Here is a 19,643-nt window from a genome sequence, read left to right on the forward strand (position 1 = left end):
TTCAGCAAGAGCTAGCCAACTACTAGCCTTCGCAGACGACCTCATCACCATTACTAGAAACATTGAAATGGCGGAGGGTATCTGCGCGAGCCTAAAACGAAGGCTTGTAGAATTGGGTTACAAATCAATGCGTTGAAAATCAAATATATGGTAGGAAGAGGCTCCAGAGAAAACAACGTTCACCTCCCATGAACAGTGACTATAGACGGCGTTAAAATGGAAATGGTTGATGACCCAAGCAACAATGTTAGTTTTATTGTACTCTTTTGGTAGTCTTCAAGACTAATTTTGGTCTTAAATGCCATTATAAGAGTGTAATAAAAACCAAATTGTTACTTGGGGAGTTCAAATATTTGGGTTCAAAATATTTTATACTTCAATGACGCTGACCTGAATGTAAATGTTTTATTTACACCCTGCGATAAGACGTCGTTTTAGGTCAAAATATAAAAAATATGAGTTTCTTTGGTCCCCATACAATGAAAACACAGGAAAATCAACATTTTAAAGACATTTGCGTTACAAAAAAAGCAAGCGTCGAAGCAATATTTTAATAAACTCATTCGAGGATCTGTTATTTCAAACTAAAATCATTAACATTGATTCCAAAAAGTTATGGCCTGATAGAAAATTAGCAGGACAGATGGTTGGCAAGAGAGAGAATTGCCAAAAAAAGAAAACTTGCAAGACAGAAAGCCGGCAAGACTAAAAATTTGCAAGACAGAACGATCGTAAGATAGAAAATTTGCAAGACAGAAAATTGGCAAGGCAGAAGATTTACAGTGTGACATATATCTATCCGAACAAAAATCATTTTATGCTTGCAACGGCATGTACAATTAATGCAATCAAACTAATACCATGTGTGTGTCATCATGACTTAAGTCTTACTTGACGTAGTTTCATTTTCGTATTGTGGCTCGTTCGGTGTACACGTACTAATGTACGAGTTACGGTCGTTGATAATAAATAAATTCTAAAACGGTGCAGCATGCAGCAATATTTTTCGTGACGGCAAACATCGCGGCATAAAAAGAGAATTTGCATACTATACAGTAAAAAGATTTGTCGAGACGGGGTCTGTTGAAAACAGTGAAAAAACCGGAAGAAAACGAAGCATTAGCACTACAGAGGTCAAAAAGGTTGTTCAAGAGTGAATTTTTCGCATTTAAAACCAAAATTGGTCATGAAAACCGTCACAAAAGTACAGTAAAACTCATATTGTTGCTTGAGCGGTCCGCACGGAAAATGTTAGCAGAGCTGAATATCAACAGCGAATCTTTTCGTCGAATTTTGAAAATAGATCTGGATATAAAAGCATTCAAAAAACGTAAAATCCATGGATTAACGGAAGCGACAAAACAAAAACGACAGGAAAGATGCAAACTGCTGCACCGTCGGCACGGTGATTCCAAAGTAATATTTTCTGATGGGAAGTTGTTAGTTCTTCAAACCCCGGATCATGCTCAAAATGATTGGTTGTGGTCGGTTTCGATCATCAACGTTCCAAAGCACAAACGGAATATACCACGACACCAAAATTCCTCAGCGGTCAGGGTATGGGGAGGCGTTTCAAAGAAAGGGAAACTTCCTCTTGTGTTTATTGAAAAGGGTGTGAAAGTTAATGCAAAATACTATCTAGAAATAATCTTAGAACAAAATTTGATGTCTTACGTTCGGAGAATGTATGGTGAAGAATATTACTGCTTTGAGCAGGATGGAGCTCCAGTCAACACTGCAAATTTTGTGCAGACGTGGTGCAAAGCCAATCTAACGGATGTCATATCGAAAAAGGAATGGCCTCCAAGTTCTCCTGATTTGAACCACTGGATTTTTGTATAAGGGGATACATGCAGCAGAAGCTCAAGGATTATAAATATCATAATTTGGATGAATTTAAGTTATTTATCAACAAGATATGAGATGACACTCCGATGGAAGTACTGCGTGCCGCACGTAACGACTTCAAAGAGCGTTTGAAGCGTGTTATCCACTGCCCTTGGATACATAGTTGACGTAAAAACCAAAATGCCCAAAATGTACTTTATCGGTCCTACGCACTCTTAACTATGTTGTTCACATGCCCAATACTCAAACAACATGTTTGTTCGAAAATATTCGAGAAATTTAGGAAAATTGAGCTACTCTGCTATTGGTTTTACGTAATGCTAATGGTTGACGTAATTCCCTGCATAATCAATCAGCATAGTAACCTATTTTTTTGTAGCTTTACGCCAAGTTATGTGAATAATCGTTCAAAAAAAAAACAGTCTGTTCATTCGCATTTTTTAAACACAATAAATGAGGAATGAATGATAAAACCCCATCAGTCCTGTTTTGATTAATAAACTCTACTAAATTGCAAAGATTATATGGCTTTAAACGTTTTTCACGATAAAAATGCGTTTTCTCAACAATCATGATGCTGGTCGTTACGTCGACTATGCATCCATGGGCAGTCCAGGCAAAAGGCGATTCAATAGAAATAGAGCAATAATAATATCTATGCGTAAACAACTTCAAAACTAAAATTCGAAATAAAGCCTTTTTTACAAAAGTATGACTCTGTTTTTGTTCGAATATATATATGTGTCACACTGTACAAGACAAAAAATGGCAAGACAAAAAAAAACACTAAACAGAAAGTTGGTAAGACAGAAAATTTGCAAGACAGAAAGTTGGCAAGACCGAAAATTTGCGAAACAGGAAGTTAGCAAGACAAAATGTTTGCAAGGCAGAAAGGTGGCAAGACTGAGTGGGGCGAGACAGACAATTTTCAAGACAGAAAGTTGACAATTTGAAGAAAATTTGCAAGACAAAATGTAGGTAAGACAGAAAATTTACAAGGCAGAAAGTTGGCAAGACAAAAAATTTGCATAACAGAAAATTTGGAAGACAGAAAATTTGCAAGACAGAAATTGGCAAGACCGAAAATTTGCAAGACTGGAGATTTGGTAAACAAAAATTTGAAAGACAGAAAGCTGGCAAGACAGAAAAGTTGCAAGACTGATCGTTAGTGAGACAAAAAGATTGCAAGACTGAAAGATGGCAAAACTAAAAATTGACCAGGCAGAAGATTTGCTAAACAGAAATTTGCAAGACAGAAAATTGGCAAGCCACAAGATTCACTAAACAGAATGTTCATAAGACAGAAAATTTGCAAGACAGAAAATTTGGAAGACAGAAAGTTGACAATACAGAAAATTTGCATAACAGAAAATATTGTCAATTGCAAGGAAAATTGTACCATCCAAAGTGCGATATCGCTCGTAAAAGTGCTATTTTGCATAAAATCGGCGCACTTTTTCGTTATCTTCCAAGCAATAAGTGCACCGAAGAGACCGAAACGATTTAAGCTAAAATAGCACTTTTATGAGAGATTGCGCATTTATTGTTTGGACAATTTTTCTTGCAATTGACAATAAATTTGCAAGACAGAAAGTTGACAATACATAAAATTTGCAAGACAGAAAATTCGCAAGACAGAAAGTTGGCAAGACCGAAAATTTGCAGAACAGGAAGTTAGCAAGACAAAATGACAAAAAATTTGGAAGACAGCAAATTTGCAAGACAGAAAGTTGACAATACAGATTATTTGCAAAATAAAACGTAAGTAAGACAGAAAATTTGCAAGACAAAAAGTTTGTGTAACAGAAAATAAGAAACGCAGAAAATTTGGAAGACAGAAAAGTTGTTAAACAGAAAAATTGCAAGACAGAAATTGGCACGACCGAATATTTGCAAGACAGAAAATTGGCAAGACAGAAGAATGGTAAGACAGAAGATTTGCTAAACAAAAATTTGCAAGACAGAAAGTTTGCAAGACAAAAAAATTTACAAGGCAGAAAGCTGGCAAGACAGAAAATTTGCAAGACAGATCATTGATGAGACAAAAATATTGCAACACAGAAAGTTGGCAAAACAGAAAATTGGTAAGACAGCAGATTTGCTAACCAGAAATTTACAAGACAGAAAGTTTGCAAAACAGAAAGTTGACAATACAGATAATTTGCAAAATAGAACGTAAGTAAGACAAAAAATTTGCAAGACTGGAAGATGGCAAGACAAAAAGTTTGCGTAACAGAAAATAAGAAACTCAGAAAATTTGAAAGACAGAAAATTTGTAAATCAGAAAAATTGCAAGACAGAAATTGGCAAGACCGAAAATTTGCAAGACAGGAAGTTGGCAAGACAGAAAATTGGTAAGACAGCAGATTTGCTAACCAGAAAGTTTGCAAAACAGAAAATTGGCAAGACAGAAAATTCACTAAACAGAATGTTTGTAAGACAGAAAATTTTGCAAGACAGAAAGTCAACAAGGCAGACAGTTAGCAAAACAGAAATTTGACAACACATAAAGTTGGCAAGACATAACATTTGTAATATAAAAAATTAATTTTAAGCAATTAAAGTGCAACAACGCTCTATTTTTTTAAGTTTGCTATCGACAAATAAATTTTGAGGGCTTATATTTAAAAAATGTTAATGTTAATGTATTTGCCTTTGATGTTGCATTAATCGTTCTTCGTTGTCTAAGTTAAGAAATTTGTACGATTTTTTTGATTTGCTACTTATTCATGGGCTCAGTCATGAAAATGTTGCTATTGCTAAAAATCATACAAATGTAAATTTGCTTCCTAATATTAAAACCTGTGTAGTTTGGAAATTACAGACGAAAAAATAAATCCACTAACTGCTGCATTTCACTAAATCACATCAACACCCCTTATTGTATAACCGATCAACGGCTGAAGATTTAAAATCCATCTTATATGAAAAATAAACAGCATCCTTACGTATACGACTCAACCCACTAATCAACCGTGCGTCGCACACCTGGACGACGATTGCAGCGAACAGTAACGCTTTCCCACATCTGCCCACTTTCCCAGGCTCACTAGTCACAATCAACCCACGGCGGTGCAGTCAAACCTCGACTTCTTCCCCGTTCCCCGGTGTAGCACTTCCTTGGGCAGAGATTCCGACACACAACTTCCATTTCATCAAGTCATCGGAAGGCCACCTTCCAACCCACCCCAGTATATTCGCGTATATCGCACCAGCAGGAAGCAGGACAGTCTTTCTTCTTCCCCTAGGTATGCACCGGTTAACCCTCCAACTTTGGCCGGCACATCCTTACCGTGTACTCGGCCGAGTAGCTTCCCCCAACGAAAACAGTCGAAATCTTTGCAATGATTTTCCCACAAGGTGCGCTCGGTGAGCACGACAACAACAAAAACGGCGAAGACGGCGACAGGCATTACCGTTATCGTCCTGCAGCCAGCAAGGAAGGCAGTTTCGACGCAGGAGCCGTACATAAGCGCACGACTTGCAGCTTAGAGCAAAGAAATCACAATAGGACACACACAGTATGAGCACTTTCGTTGCCATTATTCTGTTGGTCGCGCAGCAATCGCACAAGGACCCTTCCGTGATGGATAGACGCATCAGACGCAAGACTGCTAGGCAAGCTATACATTGCGCTACGAGCTTTGCAAATCAAAGAAATGGCTGTAATTAATATTTATGTTATTATTAGTGCCTATGCTCTCCGCTTTTGGAGGAGTGTGGGTTGGGGTGTATAAGTTTTTCGACTGTGAGATTGATTTAATGGTTTTTGCTTTATTGAATGATGAAATGATGAAATCACACTGACGGTCTGTGTGTTTTTCTGTGATATATTCTTAAAACCAGTTTTCTCTTACAACCAACATGGATCTGCTTCGTTTCAGTCATCGTAATTAAAAGACAAAGTTTACCATTAAAACATGACCTTTCTATATTTTGTTTATATTGTTCGGCACATAATAAAGTTTGAAACACAAGTAGTAAGAAAGTTAGTAAGCGTCAGTGCTAACGCAATAGCACCAATGGAATATTATTTCGCTTTCATTTAATTTCTCGGCAAATTGTTATCAAACAACCTACAGTACTGCCTGCCCACTTCGAACTGTATCAGCAGCTGTCAAAGTTAGTGTGTAAGTGCATCTTTGTTTTTGTTTTCCCGTTACATCGGAGCATCCCACGCCTGCCCGTCAACGGGCGTCAAATGCAAATCAAGCCGGTATAAATCGGTCCACCGGCACTTTGTTTGCATCGGATGCATCGGATGTTGATGATGCCTTGATTAATTATATTTATTTATTGAAGGTGGAATGGAGATGCGCGCCCCACCCGGGCGTATATTTTCGTTCGCGGTGGCGCGTTGATTACGACCCATTAGGCCGCCCGAAAGGGTCCCACAGGTCAGCGAAATGACGTCAATGAAGTTTTCCTCTAGTGGCGTACATCGCATTTGCCTATTGACGCGCACTACCGTATGTACCTACGTATACTACATATTCGTATTGACAAGATAGACAGCTCCCAACAGACGACTCGGTGGCGCATGGCATGGTGTGATTGTAATGTTTTTGTTTCACTGACTAAACAACGCTTTTTCAGAAGCTGCTGTCGAACAGCATGGCGGTCGAAAGTGCTGTTGTTTGTTGAAAAACTTCTCGCGCGATTATCTGTTTACGAGTGCACTCTGATGGGTGCATTTCAAATTCAATGATTGATGGCTGATGTGGGTGTGCGTTTTGTGTTTGTAGCATTTAATCGTAAGGGCTTATCAGCTAATAATAAAAAGTTGAATCAGTTCTCAATGCAGACAGTGCTTGTCGTAATTCATCTTCTCATTCATAATTCGTAGAAATAGCTTTTAAGTACAGTGATACGATGTTCTTTGTCAATGTAGCTATTGTGTATTGTTTCCGATTTTTATAGACGGAAGCATGTCAGTTACTACTGCTATTACGAATTACTAATTAGAAATTGAGCACACATTAAATATCACTATCAGATCGGATAGCCACTTCTCGTGACAAAAACACCGGAAAAAGTTCAAAATCTGTTCTGATTTAGCAAGGCTGACAGCCAGTAAATATAAAAAAGTAGGTATTGTCTTCGAAAAATTGTATTGTGTTTCAAAAACTATCGATTGCTCCAAAGAACCTCGAAAGCTTGGCATCGTAGCACTGCGGCAGATCTGTCGCAAAGGCGAGAAGGTGTAAAGGACCACACCATCATAAACGTGCATTGTTTACAAGAAGGAAGACCCGACGATGAGAAGGAAACGTTCTATGCGCAGCTAGAGACAACGTACGTCAGTTTCTCACCAGCACCACTGCACGATAAGATCGTCATCGGGTATATCAACGCCCAGGTCGACAAGGAAACCATGATCGGGCCCTATAGCCTGCACACCAACACGAACGATAACGGTCAGCGATGCATTAACTTTGCTGCTTCCCGAGGCTTGGTAATCAAAAACACTTTCTTTCCTCCCAAAGATATCCACGAAACCACCTGGAGATCACCTGACCAACGAACCTTGTACCAAACCGACCATGTTATCATCTCGAGAGCCGGTTTTTCTCATACCCCTCACCAGCGTACGCTCTCTACGGACTGCAAATTTCTACTTGGACCATTAGTAGCAGTACATATGTGCGTTCAAAACGGTTTACACCTCGCGACAAAGCCGCCCTGCTTGGTTAAACATTCAGCAAACAGCCCGCGAGTTGCCGAGAACTACGCGCGTATTGGATGAAGCTCTGCCTTCCTCTGTGGAGCTAGATGCTTCGACCCTCGACAACGGTTGGAGTATGATACGCTCGGCCGTCAATGAGGCCGCATCCGCGGCGCTAGATGAGTAAACCTCGAGCACATGAAATGATTGGTATGACGGGGAATGCCAACAAGCGATAGAGAAGAAAAAAGTGCTTGGAAAAACTACTAAGCATATCCACGAGGGACAAATTGGCCAAGTATCAACGAGCGCGAAAAGAGTAGATCACGATCCTGAGGAGGAAAAAGCGCCAGAAGGAGGACCAGGCCAGGCTGGAACAACTATTCCGGGCTAATGACACGCACAAGTTTTACGCCACCCAGTTAGCTTCGAGGTCGAGGTCGTAGTCTAACAAGCCAGTCGTCGTATGTCCGAATTTCGGCTAGGCGGTGCTTGCTAGAAAGAGTCAGTAGGATCGTTACACTAGCCCCATAATTTTCCTGTACTCTAACAGCTGGCTGCGAAGTCTGTCGATAAAGTAGGGTAATGTCTAATGACGGTTTAAGTCCAAGGCTTTGGTTTGGTGTACGGACGAGGGAGCGGATCTAATCGCAAACGAACGCAAGGTGGTCAACAGGTAGAAGCAGTTCTTTGAAAAGAATCGACTTCCGATTTGGAAGAGATGCAGTGAGAAATCGGTCAGCTGAAGAATAATAGAGCTGCCGGAAAGTACCGACTCCCGGCAGAACTCTACAAAAATAAAAACGAACCGCTAGCAACGACACTTTACTGGATAATTTTAAGGATTCGGGAGGAAAGCGAACAGCTATGGCAGATAATGCACGAGTACGGTATTCCGAACAAGTGACGCCGCTGATCAAACCCACCCTGGAACACGTGATGTGCTACGTGCGTGGGTTTGGGGCACTCTCGAGTCCTTTCGAATCGCGGAGAGGATTGCGGCAAGGGGATGGACTGTCCTGTATGTTATTCAATATCACCATTGAAGGTGTGATCCGACGAGCAGGCATTGAAACGAGAGGAACGATCTTCAGCAAGAGTAGCCAACTCTTAGTCTTCATAGACGACCTCGACATCATTACTAGAAACCTTGAGACGGGAGAAGCTAACTACACCAAACTAAAAACGGGGGGCTAGAGGATTGGGTTACAAATCAATGCGTCGAAAGCTAAATATATGGTAGAAAAAGGCTCTAGAGAAAGCATCGTTTGCTTCCCACGGACAGCGACTATTGATGGCGATGAACTGGAAGTGGCTAATGAGTTCGTCTATTTGAGATCTCTGGCCACCGCCGACAATAATACTTGTAAGGAGACTCAACGACGTATTCAAGCTGGAAGTCGAGCCTACTTTCCCCTCTGCAAGACTCTTCGATTAAGGAGCATACGTCGCCGCACAAGGCGATGTGTACTCCTTGACGATGTAAAAAACGCTAATCAGACCGGTAGTTCTCTACGAACTTGAGATAGTAACTGCGTATGAAAGACATACGTGAACTTGCTGGATTTGAAAGAAAGATGTTGCGGACTATTTTTGACGGAGTACTAACGGATAGCAGAGTCGCGTAGGCGATGAACCACGAGTTCCACGCACTAGTTGGAAAGAATCTCATTGTACACCTGGTGAAAGTGTGGAGACTACGGTAGGCTGGCCACGTCGCAAGAATGCCGCAAGACTGTGCAGTAAAATCCGTTCTCTTCAAGAAGCCCAGGAATAGAGGGGCCCAAAGAGAGGCCCATGACCGAGTACAGTAGAGGAATTTTTGATACGGCAAGAGGCCATGTTTTTCTTTTATACGACAGGCTTCGCAGTCAGTTGTTAGAGTGCAAGGCAATTGCATGGCCAGTTGCTACGATCCTATTGACTCTAACAGCCTCTCCCAGTCGAGATTCGAACATACGACTGGCTTATTAGGCCAGCGTCATACCTCGAAACCAGGTCAAAAATTGGAAAATAAAACCTAAAATCAAGATGCTAAAAATATACCATCTTGGATTTTTCTTAACTTTTTTTGAAAAAGAGACTTGAGGTCTTTGGATACTTGTTCTAAGATGGAATAATACTTATTAACGGACTTCGCAAAACAACGACTTTCATGAGTTTTTTCAAGCTAAAGATTTTATTTCCGAGATGTTCCACTACAAGAATCGAATCGAAAGGATAGAACAAAAAAATCGTTTTTATTGAAAATCATCAGACCAATACTTTGTACTAAAAAAAATAAAAACCGATTAGTTAATGGTTGAAGCCAAATTATTTTTGAATTTAATTATTTTTAAAGTTTTTGTCACTATTTATTGACTCTATAGCCTAAAGAACTCGAAAATGAGTTTACAGAGTGTTAACGCTTTTAGTACGAAACAGAAGTGGAACGTCACATAATGTAATGACCGAGAAAGCGGTAAAAAAATTTCTTTCAATTTGTTCTCACTTTTGTTTTCAGCCCGACGGACGGAGTTTCAGCTCTCAGCAACATCTAGAAGAGCCACAGCAAAAACAGTTACATATTATGCATTGGGGTCGAAAACGACCCAAGTTTTGAAATTACTCTCATTCATCCATTTTCAATCCGAATTTCGATTTCTTCACCTCGTTTGAAAGGTATGGCCGAAAACTGGCACCCAAGGTATATTAGGGAATATTTGTTGACTAATGGCCACTTCTGCGTCGATTCCGGCACACCCACTACCAGGTCTCGGGGGACATTTTTATATTTTGAGATAATTCATTTTGCGGCACATCAAATCACATTGGCTTGATAAAATAAGATTAATGGAAGTACAATTTGGACAATTGAGTCGTTTTCGACCCCTATGCATAATATGTAACTTTTTTCTTATGCACTAGGAAGGATAATACAAAATAGTGCAAATTATAGTTATCCACGGTTCTGTCTCTATGCAGTCCTTCTCGTATGCAAAATCTAAAAAAAATAACAAATATATTCAGGCAATTCACGTCGTCGATTATTTTAAACTAGCATGTTTAGCGCATTGTCAACGGGGGAAAAGTAGTAGTACGGCACCGGTCATCGCTGATGCACACCGACCGGCCGATAAATATCCGCTACATTTTCCTGTATATGCGGATCACTCAGCCAGCATCCATCATCATTGTGCATTTTCTATGGCTTGCCAATTTTGTCTGGCAGAGCTTTGTTTAACTCGATCTACACAGAGCCGTCTGGTGTGTGCGAAGTTCAGCAAATTGGAATGATTTATGATGTTGCGCATGTTTTCTCCTTCATATTACTAAATCTTTCAAATACGGTTTTTTTATTCTCACTCATCCACGATGCTTCGGCGATTACAGGACCTAAAGCTGGATAGAATGGAAGAAGCGGAACAGCTTCAGCGCACATGAATCGAGCATAATTCAGGCCTCCATTTGAGGAAGTCAATAAAACTGTTTTGATGTTTATTATAATTAGTGCTTGTAAACAGAGTGTCTCACTTGGTCATAACACTAGGACCGCCGCCGCTGGCACTGCAATCGTGGCCGATGATTATAATGATGATGATGGATCCCGGCTGTTTGTTGAACCACATAGAGCCATATTGATATTTAATGCCACGATGACTACGGTGTTGGCGTGAAGCTCGTAAAGCTCCGGGAGTAGCTGTAAGTTAGCAGCTAGCTATCAGTCTACTGCTGATGATAATTACGAGAAAAAAATACTGAAACCCATCTTATAACCAAACGAGGGAGATGTAATCGTGAGCGGTTCGGTTGTGGAGCGGCGGGAATGGACGGATCCCCGTTACCGTCACTTTCGGGCATTGCGTTGCGGTGGTGTTCAATAATAATCGACAGCATTCGGATATTGACTGGAGTCGGGATTTTATGGCGTTTTTAGATTTATTGGGAAGAGACCTATCGATATCTGTCGTAGTGTCGTGTCGCTGTGACTTGGGGCAATAAGCGGACAAAGAAATAAATTTATGGCAGTCCTACCGATGCTTTCATCCTTCCTACGCGATAACATTACGGTAATTGTTTCAAATCGATAAAACTTTGATGGACGTGATCATCAGCGTCAGCATTTGTATTCATCGGATATGAACAGATTCAAATTACCCATTCACGGGGAAACGAGAGCAAATTAATCACGATAGCCAGAAGGTGGAGTTTTTGTTATGTGGAAAGACTTGAATTATTGATGGCTACGATCAAACCTGGATGATTCCCATATGTTTAGTAGCAACCAGCCAAGGAGCATTGCAGACTGACAGACCTTGAACGTACTGTTACGGGTGTCTGATAATACTGATTTATGCCACACTCAGTGCATTGGAGATTACTTTCCATATTTTTCACAAAAAAGGTGAGCGAATTCATATATTCAGTTGCCTAGACAATATAAAGTGCTAAACGAGTCGTTCACAGAGTAAAGTCCTGCCTGTCCTGTATATTGAATATCGTGTCTATACCACTCACTAACTTGTCATGACACATTGCTCCTACACAGGCGAGACGTCAATGAGCGAAATGTTTGAAACATTTCTGTTTTTTTTTGCATGTGAGATGTCACACCCCGTCATTGTACTTGGCTGCGTCGCACGTTTCGATACATGCTAAGGTAATCGTTTGCATTCGATTCGATAACAATTTGCGTACGAGCACGTGTTCCGTGTGTCACCTTAACATGCGGTTTGCAACGGGACTGAGGTTTCAGCCTGCAGCACAGACAACATCTGAGCTGAAAGCTACGGTTTTAATGTTAATTGATTCACAAATACCTTAGGAATCTCAGAGTTGGTAGGTGTACCTTTTCATAAAGTTCATTGTGTATCATTTGAATATTGACCAATTTAGTTAAATTCTTCGGGAATGCTGATGGCTTTATATTGACAATCTAAATAAAATGTAACGAACATCATAGTTGCTACAGGCAATTATTTCCCGTTTGGTTGTCACAATCTGATTTATGTGAATTCCTGCGGTTATTTTTAAAAAGAGATAAAAGCTATTAATAGCAATATAGAGCTTAAAAATTCCAATTCAACCCAATGCATCGGGCTTTGGAGCAACATCTTCAGGAAAATATTTATTTCACGCGTGATCAGTTCAAATTAATTGTCTACGCCGAAAGTGACTTCGTCTGATCAACATATATATATGGGTCATTCCACGGGAAATTTACAGTCAAATTTTTTTTTCTCTTCGGGATATTTTTTTTACGTTCTTTGTTCAAAAAAAATCGACACGTATTTTTGTATTTCGCTGTTACTGTTGGAATTCGCAAGATATGATTTTTTAAAGTATTGTAATCCGAAAAAAATCACTATTTTTTAAATACTTATTGTAAACATAGTTTGTAATATCAAAAAATGACTTTCTACCAGATGTGTTCACTATTCCACAAGCTTTCAAAATTGGTATACCATACCTCCTCTCGATTGTTTTTCAATAGTTAAATAGTGCATTTTTATAAACAATTGCAATTTTTTCAAAGTTGGAACTTTTTTTTCTCGATTTTTTTTACTTTAAAATATTTGTTCATCTTTCTCGAAGAAGCATGCAAAATTTGGAAATGGAGAAATGAAAACTCTAGAAGCTATGAATTTTTATATCGATGTGCGCACGTTAATGCAAACGAGCGGACGAATGCGCGTGCTTCAACGACACGTTACACTTAATAGCATCAAAGGCGGCCTCGTTATGAAGCTGCCCGTGGGTTAGAACATCGTTTGAGCATTACCGCTCGCTTCACATTAACACACGCGCTGAGACATAAAAACTCATAACTTCCAGAGTTTTCATTTCTCCATTTCCAAATTTTGCATGCTTCTTCGAGAAAGATGAACAAATATTTTAAAGTAAAAAAAATCGAGAAAAAAAAGTTCCAACTTTGAAAAAATTGCAATTGTTTATAAAAATGCACTATTTAACTATTGAAAAACAATCGACAGGTGGTATGGTATACCATTTTTGAAAGCTTGTGGAATAGTGAACACATCTGGTAGAAAGTCATTTTTTGATATTACAAACTATGTTTACAATCGGTATTTAAAAAATAGTGATTTTTTCGGATTACAATACTTTAAAAAATCATATCTTGCGAATTCCAACAGTAACAGCGAAATACAAAAATACGTGTCGATTTTTTTTGAACAAAGAACGTAAAAAAAATATCCCGAAGAGAAAAAAAATTTTGACTGTAAATTTCCCGTGGAATGACCCATATATACATCAGATAAAAAGGCACACTCTGCTTTCTACGGTGAAATTTCTCACGGACCACTTTACCTGCACATTTCCGATGGCCAATCTCCCACATATGGGTTCCGATTACGTTACTAATGCTGTTTCATAAATAAGATGGACGGATTTCGATAAGCAAATCGCGTCTCCGCAGTTAAGTTGGCAAGCGCTGCTAGGTTCAAAGCTTGCGCTTACGGATTATATACGGTAAAATCGATCAAAACCGCACGGGGAACCATTATGCAAATAAAATCGTCGGTTTAGGCAAAATAACCTGAAGGCCGCTGCTGGCAGCTGCCGCCGTGGAAGAAAAGTGAAATGCCGGCACTTCCATGCGATAGTAGTAGGTGAAGAATATCCAGTGGGCTCCAGGTGGGCTGCCACGGTCGCCTTACATTGCAGTACCTCTAACGGAATCATCATGCACCTAATCATTTCCATTGTAGCCCAGATGCACACACATATCAAGGATAATATTAATCCATCGCCAGGGTACACAGGCAGAGGCGAATTTTTTGCTTAATCTTCCTCATAAACTTTACTGCATCAAGATGCTCCTAGATGCAGCACTGCATAGATTGCTGCGTGTAGCGGGAAACATTGCGCCACCGGGTCTATGCCCTCTGGAAAGAATGCAACTTTTTTTCCTAAATTTAATGTTTCTTCTTTCTACAGTACATACTGCCGTCACGCATTTTCTCGTTCCTAGTTTGGTTGTTCCTTATTCTGATTGTCTCCATGATCCCGATCAGCTGGGCCATGTGAAGGTAAGGAATGAGATTGAATTTTCTTTTTTGCTCTTCCTAATAGGATCACTCATTCAAGAAGTTGTTAAGGGTGGATCGTGCCCTGACAGGCAATAGCAGACGAAGTTTGTTGGGTCCTTTAAATTTTTAATCGAAGATTTCAGTGTGAGTAAGTAGTATGAGGCGAAGCAGAATTGCGTCTATATCTTCGTTGAGGGAATTCGAATCAATTAGTTTTCTGGTTAGAAAGTTGAAAAAAATAACAAATACAAATTTTAGTGGCAGCTGGTGATAGTAAGAAATGTTAAATGCAATCCAAAAAAAAATTGCACAGTAGCCGATGTAAGTTTTGGCTTCAGTCTTGCTAGTTTTAATTGTGTAAGGTTTTTTTTCAGTTTCTTTTAACATACGTCTTCTAGGATATGTCTACAAGCCTTCCTAAATATTTTCGGGGGCACGTGCTATCTTTTCATTCAACTTCAATCAATTCAACAACAAGGAGCAAAAAAAACTCGTACCGTCACCTACAATCTTTATCTTCTTTTTGGGTTTACATCCGCAAAACCCTGATCAGCTGCCCTTCGAAGATGCAACATTTCGCATTTTTTTTTTTTTTTCAAATATTAATAATAATTCACCCCTCAACAAGCACATCCTACCTGAACAGAGCGCCGAAAGAAGGAAGCTGAATCAACGGTCGTTGTTCGAGAATCAGGCAGATAAAGATTCTTGCGTTGCGGCGTTGTCTTCTTGATTCCGGGGTAGTACGATGAGGAAGCGGTGACGGACGGCTTACGGGAGTTGGCGTCAAGCTGCGACCTCCTGGCTCGTGGCACAAATGGAAGACACCCGCGTGACAAAAGACAAATTGTGTAAACAAAATTGGTGACAAGCCTGGCTGGCCGATTGTGTTGTTTACATTGAACAGCCCCAGGCGAATGGCGACTATGAAACAAAACGGTAAAATGTGACCACCAATGGACGATGACGCGATGGTGAGATTGTTCGGCGTTTGATCAATGTAATAACACAGATCTGCAGCTAGCATTTTCCTGCCGATTCCCATAGCTTTTCGTCTACCGAATTCAGGAAAATGTGTTTCGCTAAAAATTACGGAGATAAACGAAGGTCATTATCAAATTTATTATTCTAAAATGCGTGAAATTTACTCTAATGTTCCATAAAATTGTATAAAAATATTAAAAAAAATCTGTCCAGTAATTTTTTTTCTGTGTTTACCGCGTTTACTTTTTTTAAATTAATGGAAAACAGTGTTCAGATTTGTAAGACAACATTAAGAGCCAGTTTGTATAAATTTTTGTTGCAGTAATTAGATGTGTAGTCGATCACACACTACTTCTCTCTCTCTCTCTCTCTCTCTCTCTCTCTCTCTCTCTCTCTCTCTCTCTCTCTCTCTCTCTCTCTCTGTATCCCCCCTCGCTCTCTATCTATCATTCTCTATCTCTTTCGATCTCTCCCACTCTTTCTCATCCTCGCTTTCATACACAAATACTCTCTCTTCCTCTTTTCTCTCTTTGAGCCTCTTCCTTCCATGTATTTGGTCTTCGATGTACATATTTTTTGCCCAATCCTCCAAGACTCCTCTTTTAGTCTAGCGTAGATTATCTCCGACGTCGCAAAGTACCTGACTATGATGTCAGTCAACTCCTAGACTTCGCGGTAGGAGTTGGCAACTTTTACTGAAAATCGTACCTCTCGTTTCGGTGCCCGCTCGTCGGATCACCCCCTTAAGAGCGATGTTGACTAGCATGCAGGGTCAACCATCACCTTATCTTAACCCTCGTTAAATCTCGAAGGAACTCGAGAGTGTCCCGAAATGAGCACGAAACACATATCTCGATCCAATGTAGTTAATATCAGTCGCGTCAGCTTGTCCGAAAAACCATGTATCTGCCATGACTAGTCTCGATCAACTGTATCATATGCTGATTTGAAGTCAATAAAGACGGGATGCATGGACATTTCTATCATATTCAGCCATGTACTCCTGGAATTTCTGTCTGATGGTAAAAATTTGCTCCATGGTGGCAGGATCACCCGTGATGAAGTCCGCATGATAATTTCCTACGAAACCTTGCGCTACCAGCGAACATCAGCAATCAGTCACAGCCGTCGATCTGATCACTCTATTGGACAAGAGCCTTTCGTCCATTCCTCCGGTTGCTTTTCCTCCTCTCGAATCTTCGAGACAACCCAGTGTAGAGCCGTTGCCAGCATTTCCAGGCCATGTTTGTAAAGCTTTGTTGGTAGGCCGGCCTTGCCAGTGGCTTTGGTGGTCTTCAGCAACCCAATTTCTCGTTTGACTACTTAGAGACAGGGATGGCACAATCACTTTGACTCAATTCACATTCATTTGACAGTATATTCTCAGTCAAGCAGAATTTTAAAAAGTTATGTATGGGACGATTGAAGAACTAGTTATTATATACAACTTTTCTTAATAAAGTATTGCTGTATCTTTTGTATTTACGGTGCTACAATGCTAGTACCTATTTAGTGACTAAGTGAACGTTCATTTAGTCATTAACGAGTTACTAGCATTGTAGCGCCGTAACTACAAAAGATACAGCAAAACTTTATTCAGCAAAATTGTACATATACGGTGTAACACATATGGGTCATTCCACGGGAAATTTACAGTCAAATTTTTTTTTCTCTTCGGGATATTTTTTTTACGTTCTTTGTTCAAAAAAAATCGACACGTATTTTTGTATTTCGCTGTTACTGTTGGAATTCGCAAGATATGATTTTTTAAAGTATTGTAATCCGAAAAAAATCACTATTTTTTAAATACTTATTGTAAACATAGTTTGTAATATCAAAAAATGACTTTCTACCAGATGTGTTCACTATTCCACAAGCTTTCAAAATTGGTATACCATACCTCCTCTCGATTGTTTTTCAATAGTTAAATAGTGCATTTTTATAAACAATTGCAATTTTTTCAAAGTTGGAACTTTTTTTTCTCGATTTTTTTTACTTTAAAATATTTGTTCATCTTTCTCGAAGAAGCATGCAAAATTTGGAAATGGAGAAATGAAAACTCTAGAAGCTATGAATTTTTATATCGATGTGCGCACGTTAATGCAAACGAGCGGACGAATGCGCGTGCTTCAACGACACGTTACACTTAATAGCATCAAAGGCGGCCTCGTTATGAAGCTGCCCGTGGGTTAGAACATCGTTTGAGCATTACCGCTCGCTTCACATTAACACACGCGCTGAGACATAAAAACTCATAACTTCCAGAGTTTTCATTTCTCCATTTCCAAATTTTGCATGCTTCTTCGAGAAAGATGAACAAATATTTTAAAGTAAAAAAAATCGAGAAAAAAAAGTTCCAACTTTGAAAAAATTGCAATTGTTTATAAAAATGCACTATTTAACTATTGAAAAACAATCGACAGGTGGTATGGTATACCATTTTTGAAAGCTTGTGGAATAGTGAACACATCTGGTAGAAAGTCATTTTTTGATATTACAAACTATGTTTACAATCGGTATTTAAAAAATAGTGATTTTTTCGGATTACAATACTTTAAAAAATCATATCTTGCGAATTCCAACAGTAACAGCGAAATACAAAAATACGTGTCGATTTTTTTTGAACAAAGAACGTAAAAAAAATATCCCGAAGAGAAAAAAAATTTTGACTGTAAATTTCCCGTGGAATGACCCATATATATTCGAACAAAAATCATTTTATGCTCACAACGGCATATACAATTAATACAATCAAACTAATACCATGTGTGTTTGTCATCATGACTTCAGTCTTACTTGACGTAATTTCATTTGCGTATTGTGTCTCGTTCAGTGTACACGTACCAATGTTCGAGTCACGGTCGTTGATAATAAATTCATTCCGAAACGGTGCTGCATGCAGTACTATTTTTCGTGACCTCAAACATCTCGGCATAAAAAGAGGATTTGTATACTATACAGTAAAAAGGTTTGTACAGACAGAATATTTTGAAACCCGTAAAAAAACAGATGACATCAAAGCGTTAGAACTGCAGAGGTTAAAAAGGTTGTTCGAGAGCGAATTTGTCGCAGTTGCGGCAGGTCCGCATAGAAAATGGCAGTTGAGCTGAATATCAACAGGAAATCTCTTCGTCGAATTTTGAAAATGGATCTGGATGTGAAAGCATTCAAAAAACGTAAAATCCATGAATTAACGAAAGCAACAAAACAAAAACGACAGGAAAGCTGCAAACTGCTGCTCCGTAGGCACGATGATTCCGAAGTGATCTTTTCTGATTAGAAGTTGTTTATTCTTCAAACCCCGCTTCATACTCAAAATGGTCATTTGTGATCAGTTTCGATAATCAACGTTCCAAAGCACAAACGTAATGTAAGGCACGGGAGGATATATTCAGCCCATTAAGCGATGACATCTATCTTTTCGGCCTATGGCCTAGTTCTAGTGGAAGAACAGGTAGTTTTGACGTTCTTTGAATAAAAATGACAGTCTTGAGAAAATAGTTATAACATAAAAAAATTGTCTGTCGGTAAAGTATTTTTATTGGCGAAACAAAAGGCAAATAGGCTGAATTTAGAAACCTGCTGAAAATACCCTCCCGTACCCTACCACGATACCAAAATTCATCGGCGGTCATGGTATGAGGAGGCATTTCAAAGAAAGGGAAACTTCCTCCTCTATTTATTGAAAAGGGTGTGAAACTTAATGCAAAATACTACAAAATCTTACGTTCGGGAAATGTATGATGAAGAATATTACTGCTTTCAACAGGATGTAGCTTCTGCCCACACTGCAAATGTTGTGCAGACGTGGTGCAAAGCCAACCTGACGGATTTCATATCGAAAAAGGAATAACCTCAAAGTTCTCCTGATTTGATTTTTGTGTATAGGAGTACATGCAGCAGAAGCTTAAAAATATTAAATACCATAATTCGTTGGTAGTGCTACCGCTCTCTTTACAGCAGATTTCAAAGCTAAGGTTTTGTATAGAAAGCACTATAATATATTGAAGCAAACAACTTTTAATTTTTCGCAAAGAATCAAGAGCAAAATTACATGTTCTGGAAACAGGGAAACTTTCTGCAATATAAAGGCATTTTGCACTATCGTGGGAGCA

Source organism: Sabethes cyaneus, chromosome 3, assembly GCF_943734655.1.
Source record: "Sabethes cyaneus chromosome 3, idSabCyanKW18_F2, whole genome shotgun sequence".
Classification (NCBI taxonomy): domain Eukaryota; kingdom Metazoa; phylum Arthropoda; class Insecta; order Diptera; family Culicidae; genus Sabethes; species Sabethes cyaneus.